We start from the raw sequence: 7,281 nt of genomic DNA, 5'->3' as shown, positions 1-7,281 counted from the left end.
GTTTTTTAATAGATTTTCAGAAAAGTACATTAAGCTCCCCTTTAAACGCCCTTGTTCCATTCTATTATATGTTAATGCTTCTCATCAATGGCAGCCTGACACCTCAATGTAAAGGGTCAATGCCCATGACAAAATGTTTTAATCTCGCTTTAATCAGGTGTCACATCCACAGCAATAATCGACAAGGTGAGTTGTTGGAAAGGAGACCAGCAAGCCGCTGAGTTTCTCCAGAGGAAGGTGAGTGGCCTTAGAAGTGTGTTACATTCATGTTATGCAGAACTTCCAAGGTTGTTTGACCTTCGAAGATTTCTTCTGTAACTCCTAGTTTTGTTTTGAGCCCAGTTAGCTTTATCCAAAAACTGGAGTCTGACAAAGAAAAACAGAAACTCAAACGAGCCCCCACATATTTTTAATCAGAAGAGGCATATGGTGATTAAATGACAAGTTAAGATGTTCACATTTGATGTCTTCTCATCAGAGAGGTTATAATAATGTAAATTTGCTGAAGGTGTCTGCACAGTGGTGAGCAGTTTCCATTGGCGTACTTAAGCGTCTTCTAATCTTCTTAGTGTCAGTAAGTACCTAGCTAGAAATCAGCTACTGGCCAGATTGTCTCTTCCTGCCCCGGATAAACGTCTCAGACAACAACAAAGTGAGGGCCAGAGGAAGTATGTGGCATGGTCGCTTCCCTTGCATGAAATATGCACCTCACTTCCTTCGGGACTTGCGTTGACAAGGCCGTGGAAGAGCTTTTGGTGGGTCTCTTTGATGTGAGGATGTTTGGCAGCGGCACCAAGAAGTGGTTTGTGAAGAAACACAAAAGGCAGCATCAGCAGAGGCCTTGCAGCAGGAGGCCATGCACCAGGAAGAAAAAGAGATGGGCGGCAAGGATCCTCAGACAGCACCGGCAAAAGATCCTAAGTGAACTCGATGTCAACACGGTGCTACCCTACCTGGTGTACGATAAGGTTTTCTCTCTAGGAGAGTACAAGGAGATACTGGGACATGAGTCCAGGAAGAAACGGACAGAGATATTCTTGGACCATCTGTCCACAAAGGGGCCTTCTGCGTTCTGCTCGTTCTGCTCTGTTTTGGAGGAAGTCTGTCCCCACCTGCTCACGTGTTTCCTGCTTGATGGAGGTAACGCCAACAACTTACATTAAGAACGACCAAAGTCAAAGATCTCATTGTGCTGTTTTTACCGAGGCTAGTGTTCTCTGTCGATGAAATTTAAGTACGCTTTCTTGAAGAACAGGACGTAGCTCAGCCCATTTTTACTGAATGTTGGGTATTGTCCACAATTAAACTGTATTGCATTTATTTTTCCGTTTAAAAACATTTTTAAGGGAAGAAAACTACTTGCAATAAGCCTGCACCACAGACTAAGAGCTAGCAAAAATAGCTTCTTAAATCTGGTTGGCTGAGGGGATTACTGGGCCGCCAGCGTTCCTAACTAGCCGTTGACAACATATGGCCTCAACGGACTAACTGCAGTGCCCTGTCTGTGCGGCACTATACACTCCAAATCAATATGCTTTACTTACATTTACATAAAACTGAGCACTCTTGAGAAAATTACCCACAGTTGCAACTCATTGAGGCAAATATCCCACAATTAAGAACTTGTGGATCCTGCTGTTTCCTCACACCGACAGATACACACCAAAGTGTAAATTAAGACCCATAAAAAGAGGCCAATATATATTAATCTATTCCTACAGATGGTGCCCCACAACACGACCGCAAAGGGGGGCCCCCTGTGCCTCCAAACAGTCCAAGAGAGCAGCCTCTTTGCCCCCCTCCCTTGTACACCGACCCTGTTTTCAACACCAGGTGAGAGCCACTTCACGTATCAAGAATGTTATGTAACGTCTAGAGTGCTTTAATTTCTGATGGATTACTTACCGTTCTATTAAGTTGTTTCCAAAACACATTAGACAAACTAAATCTCTGTGATGGGGTTAAGTCTGAGCCTTCTTGGCGTTGAAAAAAAAAGAAGCGACACTGGAGAGCTTAAATTTGCCAGCTGCATAAATGTTCTTTCATTGACTTTCCTCACATGTGCCGTTAAAGACTCTATAAACACACTTTTGGATGCTTAAGATCACCTCTACAGGGGCCAACAGAAATAGCAAATTATCCATCGTACGTTGGTTGATTATATCCAAAAACCTAGTTGCAGAGGAAAATTGTCTCCTCCAGTCTCCTCTAAGAACATTGCCACAGCAGCTTTCTTTTCCTGTAAAATCAGCTGATATGCATCCATCCCTGTCTTTACTGTTCATGTTGTGATTACTTAATCTAAGTTTCACATATAAAGCTTAATGACAAGAAAGAGAAATAATTGCAGATGGTTCCATACATGGTACAGGAGGTCTTGAATATTTTCATTTCACTATTAAAAGGATGTGAATCATACTTTGGCTCAGGACTCTATGTCAGAAATGATGTACTTTTAAACTTGACGTTGGTTGTAGCTGTGTTCCTTCTTTTCTGCATGTCCTGAATGGTGGATACTGTCGATGTGCTGCTCTCTATGTCTGTGCACGATTTTGTTGCAAGCTTGTGTGTGCGGATTGTGTTGCTGTCGGAACCACACTGGCTTCTCATTGTCACAAGTTTGCATTTCTAAGCTGTCCCTGCATTCGTTTGAGCACATACTGCAAAAGGACAGCAGTTAAAACATTAAACGCCTTTTTCACACATTTTTTTTGTTACCACAGTGCTGTAACAAAGCAATGCAGGAACACACAACAGCTTATCATTGGTCTCCAGTGTGTGAGTGTACGCAGCCTTTTGAAAGCATGAAAAAGGTGTGATGTTTTAACAAGCTGGGAGCTCCACAAACAAACATATAGTTCTATCATATTCTGCCACTTTGTCAAAGATGGCGAGTCGTAACAGTCCAATTGTAAGCAGAATGAAGTCCTTTTCCGTCCCTCCGCCCGTCCCCCATTATGCCTTCACAACATTCAGAATGATGGCAAAGATCACAGGGACATAACCTGCCTTGAAACAGCAGTCTGAATAGGACGTGTATGAAAGGGGTCATCGGTATGAAGACGTGAAATCTGTTGTTAAGAGCTCCTTACAAACACTAACAGAGATTATACATTTTAAAGATGTTCCAAAGATGGAGTGACTATTATTAATAGCAAATACTGTTGTGAGGCTTATCGTGATTTCACTCTGATGCATTAACATACCCTTCTCATAAAACGAAAGACAGAATCAGCTGTAGGCTATTGCCAATCTTGTCTTCCCAGTTTAAGAATCATGGTAAAAATAGCTGTAAAACATTTCTCTTAAATCCTCAAACATCTGCTATACGGCTACTTTGGCAGACACTGTCCACAATTGAAGGCCATTCCAGCCCTGTAATGTATCACTGTACCAATACAGTAGTTAGACATAACTACATACTGTATATAAATGACATGACTTTAAAGGAGGAGTATGAAATGACATCTGCTGAGCTATTTTTTTTTTTTTTTTTTTTTTAAGAGAGCGACCAGAGCACAGTGGAGCGAGGAAGCTTTTGTCACCATGTGTCAGGCCTGTGAATGCATCACGACAGACTGACAGTGACTTTCTTGATATGTGAGCGGACGCCTCGGAGAGTTCTGTTGGCTTAGCGAACACAGTACAAGGACAGTGTGTGTGCATATATGTGTGCGTGTGTGTGTGCGTGTGTGTGTGCATATATGTGTGTTGGGTTTGCTTGAAGTGACGAGACAGACGAGCTGATATGCTCCCCAGACCGTTAAGAAGACCTCTTTAATGTATGACAGCCAAGTCAGCATGGAGGCAGCCATCCCAGTGGTCTGGCTCTAGGCACTGACACACACATAAATGCACACACATACACAAGAAGTCCTGACTGAAACAGATCAACACACACAACACATCATTGCATGACGCACAGTCAGAATGGACACAGAGTTTCTACAGGCGAAGCAGCACGAAAACGAAGGGATGTAAGTCCTCTTGAAATTTAACGTCAAAGTGTTTATTATGCCAAGACTGCTGCATGTCACGATGTCTCATAAATGTTTAAAGAGGCAAAAGTAGGAAGGCTGTTGTGTTGCTCTTGTTGTAGTTGTCTATTTCCTTGCTTTCTTGCTTGTTTGTACCTTTTTCATTTCAGAAAGAGTGAGCAAGAGTCTAGCAAAGTTCACCGGATGTATACCTAGATAAAAATGGCATTATCTTTTGTTGTTCACTCTCAGGAGAAGTAGAACAGAAACAGCCCCAAGTCATAGATGCTTGGCTTCAGAATCGGTGCCAGCATGTGTCCCCGTGTGACAGACCGAAGCACGTCTGCTCGTTAAAAAACGTGGAAACAACCTGGGAACATCTTTCTCGCGGTGAACTGTGAACTCTTAGCGCATAATTGTGTGTTTGTGTGTCCTTAGTGTGTTTTCTTTGGAGCTTCTGGTGTGCACACTTTCCTCGATCCACAGCCGAGGTGCAGATTGATTGTCAGCTGTGCGGGTTTGAAGAGACACCGTGTTTATTAGTTTGGCTTTTTCGTGTCCGCCTCTGGTCGGTATCCTGCTGACTGTGAGTGAACATGGAGCGTTTAATCACATCCCAGGGCTTCTGCCATAAAGGGCATAAAGGACCCATGCATCACAGCAGCACGGAAAACTGATGTGAAGCTGAATCCTGTGTGAGGACAGTCAGCCCTTACTATCTGAATCCTTACATCAAGGCACTGATTTATTGGCATTAAGCAAATGTTTTTTGCGGAAATATTGATTGGTGACTTTCTTTAAACCGCAAGATATTTTCCCTCGTCCTACAGAGCGTGTATGAAGATGCCATGTGTTTGGATATGTGGCCTTATATGCACATGTGTGGCTGCAGCCATGATGTAAGTCATAGTGCCTTCATCCGTAAGTGGAGAAAATGAGATGCTGGCAGGTTGAGGAGGAGTTGGAGGAGGAGGAGTAGGAGAGGAGAGATTAGCTGGAGCTGCGAGGTTATGCTTCTCAGTGCTGATGACTCACCTCGCAGCACATAGAGAGAAAGCACTGCGACAGCGCTGAGGTGTGACTGTGTGTGTGTGTGTGTGTGTGTGTGTGTGAGAGTGTGCGTGTGTGTGTTTCATTACTCTTGTTCTTCTTGGTGCAGTGCATTCATGTGAAGAGGACTTTCTCTGTGAACTTCTCCTCCTCGTTTGGTGCAAAAGTAATAAATCACGGTGTTACAGCGGTAGTGGTTCTGAGGGCTTTCGTCCAGGTTTGTCTCCTTCGGGAGCAGCCTCCAAGTCCTACAAACCAGCGTTGATTTTTTTTTTTTTTCTATAAAGAATGAAGTGGACAAGAGAGCGTGAGGACACGAGAAAGAAGGGCAGCCCCGTCTGTCCTATTTACTCGCTGGGTAAAAAAAAAAAAAAAACTCTTGTGTGTTTTTACCACACACAAGTGCCTGTGAGTCTTCTGTGTGCGAATGTGCAGCGTGCAATAGAAGATGTCAGCAGTGGGTTCTCATGTGAGAAGGGTAATGATGGGGCAGGCTGCTCTGGAGATGCAGAGTGGGGGATGCCAACATGAAATCAAAGTGCTGCAGTGGAGTGTGCATGGGTATGCAGTGGGCTTCAGACTGCAGCACAACCACTGACCCACTGCTGTCTTCAATGCTTCCCCACTGACACACTGCTAGGCTACAGTTCTCATACACTCTCCCTGTCATTCTGTGTGTGTAGGTGTGCCTGTGTTTCCCCATCGTCGAATGATTGCTGTGTCGTACATGCCTGATAATGACGAGGCGTAGTGTCTGATTAATCATGAGAGCTCTTTGAATGCTGCTCTCGTCAATGGGAGGTGACAGGGTGCGTTGCTGGTTGCTTTGCAGAAGCAGGGCTCCTGCTCTGATGATTCTGTTAGTGATGTATTAGGTGAGTCTTTACTGGATTCAAGAGGACACTAAAAGGAAGCAGTCGTCTCAGTGCCATTGACAGCCAAGATGGAATAGACATTATCCACACAGTTCATAAAGCCATCGAAATGTGTGTTTTACTTGGTCCTCTTTCTTTTTGATCAACCTGATCCCTAACACTGGCGGAAATTATCATTGGAAAAACTCCACAATACACTCATTTACACGCTTTGATAATTCAAAAGTCATTTGAAAACACATAACACAGGAACATGTAAAAGGATTGTTAAAACGCCAACTGTTTAAAAAAAAAAACAGGTTAACATGCGGTGTCTGTTATGATAGGATAGAATGGAGGATTCCCTGTAGATCTTTTATTGGCCAGTGGGACATGGTACTGTCTGCCTGATGGCAGTAACTGAAAGGAGTGGTGGAGGGGGTGAGAGGGGTCCTCTGTGATCAGGGCGGCTTTCCTGATCACAGAACAGTGTGCAGCTCAGAGAGAGGAGGCTGGGATGAGCCAGTTATTTTGCTAGCCTGATAAGTAATGCAGGAAAGGTTTTTGTTTGGTGCTGGGAAGGTTGTAACAGTATGAAATGTTGAGGGTGAGAATGAGCTGTCAACCAGAATTAAAATGTGCATTATTTGTTTTGAGTCATATTAATTTGAGTTTTGGCCATAGTCTATTAAAAGAAGTAAGAAGCACAAGTATAACATATTTTGATGGTTTTCATTGCTGGTGGGGATTGCATAAAAAAACCCAACAACAACGTAATATTATTTCTGTTTATTTATTGACATATTTATTATTTTCTGGTACTTTTAAAATTGGGGGACCTGTAAAATGACCTGAATGCTGATGCATTTTATTCCTATCAGTATGTGTCCTAATAATTACAAATTCCAGAGTAACATTATATGTTCAGTACTTCTCATTTATTTGGTTCGACCAGACAAAAACAGACAAACAAAGCAATCAGGACATTGGATGTGTTTTTAAAACTGTGATGTCTATATGTGGGCTTATTGCTAATCTCTTTATATGATCAAATCAGCTGATTTTGTTATTGAAATACATGATTTTGTTGATCTGTTCTGAAATGAAACCTTCACAGTCTCAATAGTTAGATATGGTTAGAAGTCTTTTCACAGCAGGTACTGCATGAAAGAGTTTTTGGGCATATGAGCACTGGATGAATTTAGGTCCCTTAATGCCCTGAAGGCTTTTCTACTTCCATTCACCCAGAAGTAACGAGCTGGCAACCACAAAAAGGACTGTTTCACATTTTAAAAAGGCCGGATGTTCTTGTAAAATACACAGCTATATAAACCCTGATGTTCACTTTAGAAGTACTGTAGAGTTATTCACCACTGATTTACCTCCTACTTCATTTATCA

The sequence above is a fragment of the Symphodus melops genome (assembly GCF_947650265.1).
Source record: "Symphodus melops genome assembly, chromosome: 6".
NCBI lineage: Eukaryota > Metazoa > Chordata > Actinopteri > Labriformes > Labridae > Symphodus > Symphodus melops.
The sequence above is the reverse complement of the archived record's forward strand: the minus strand, read 5'-3'. Positions refer to the sequence as shown.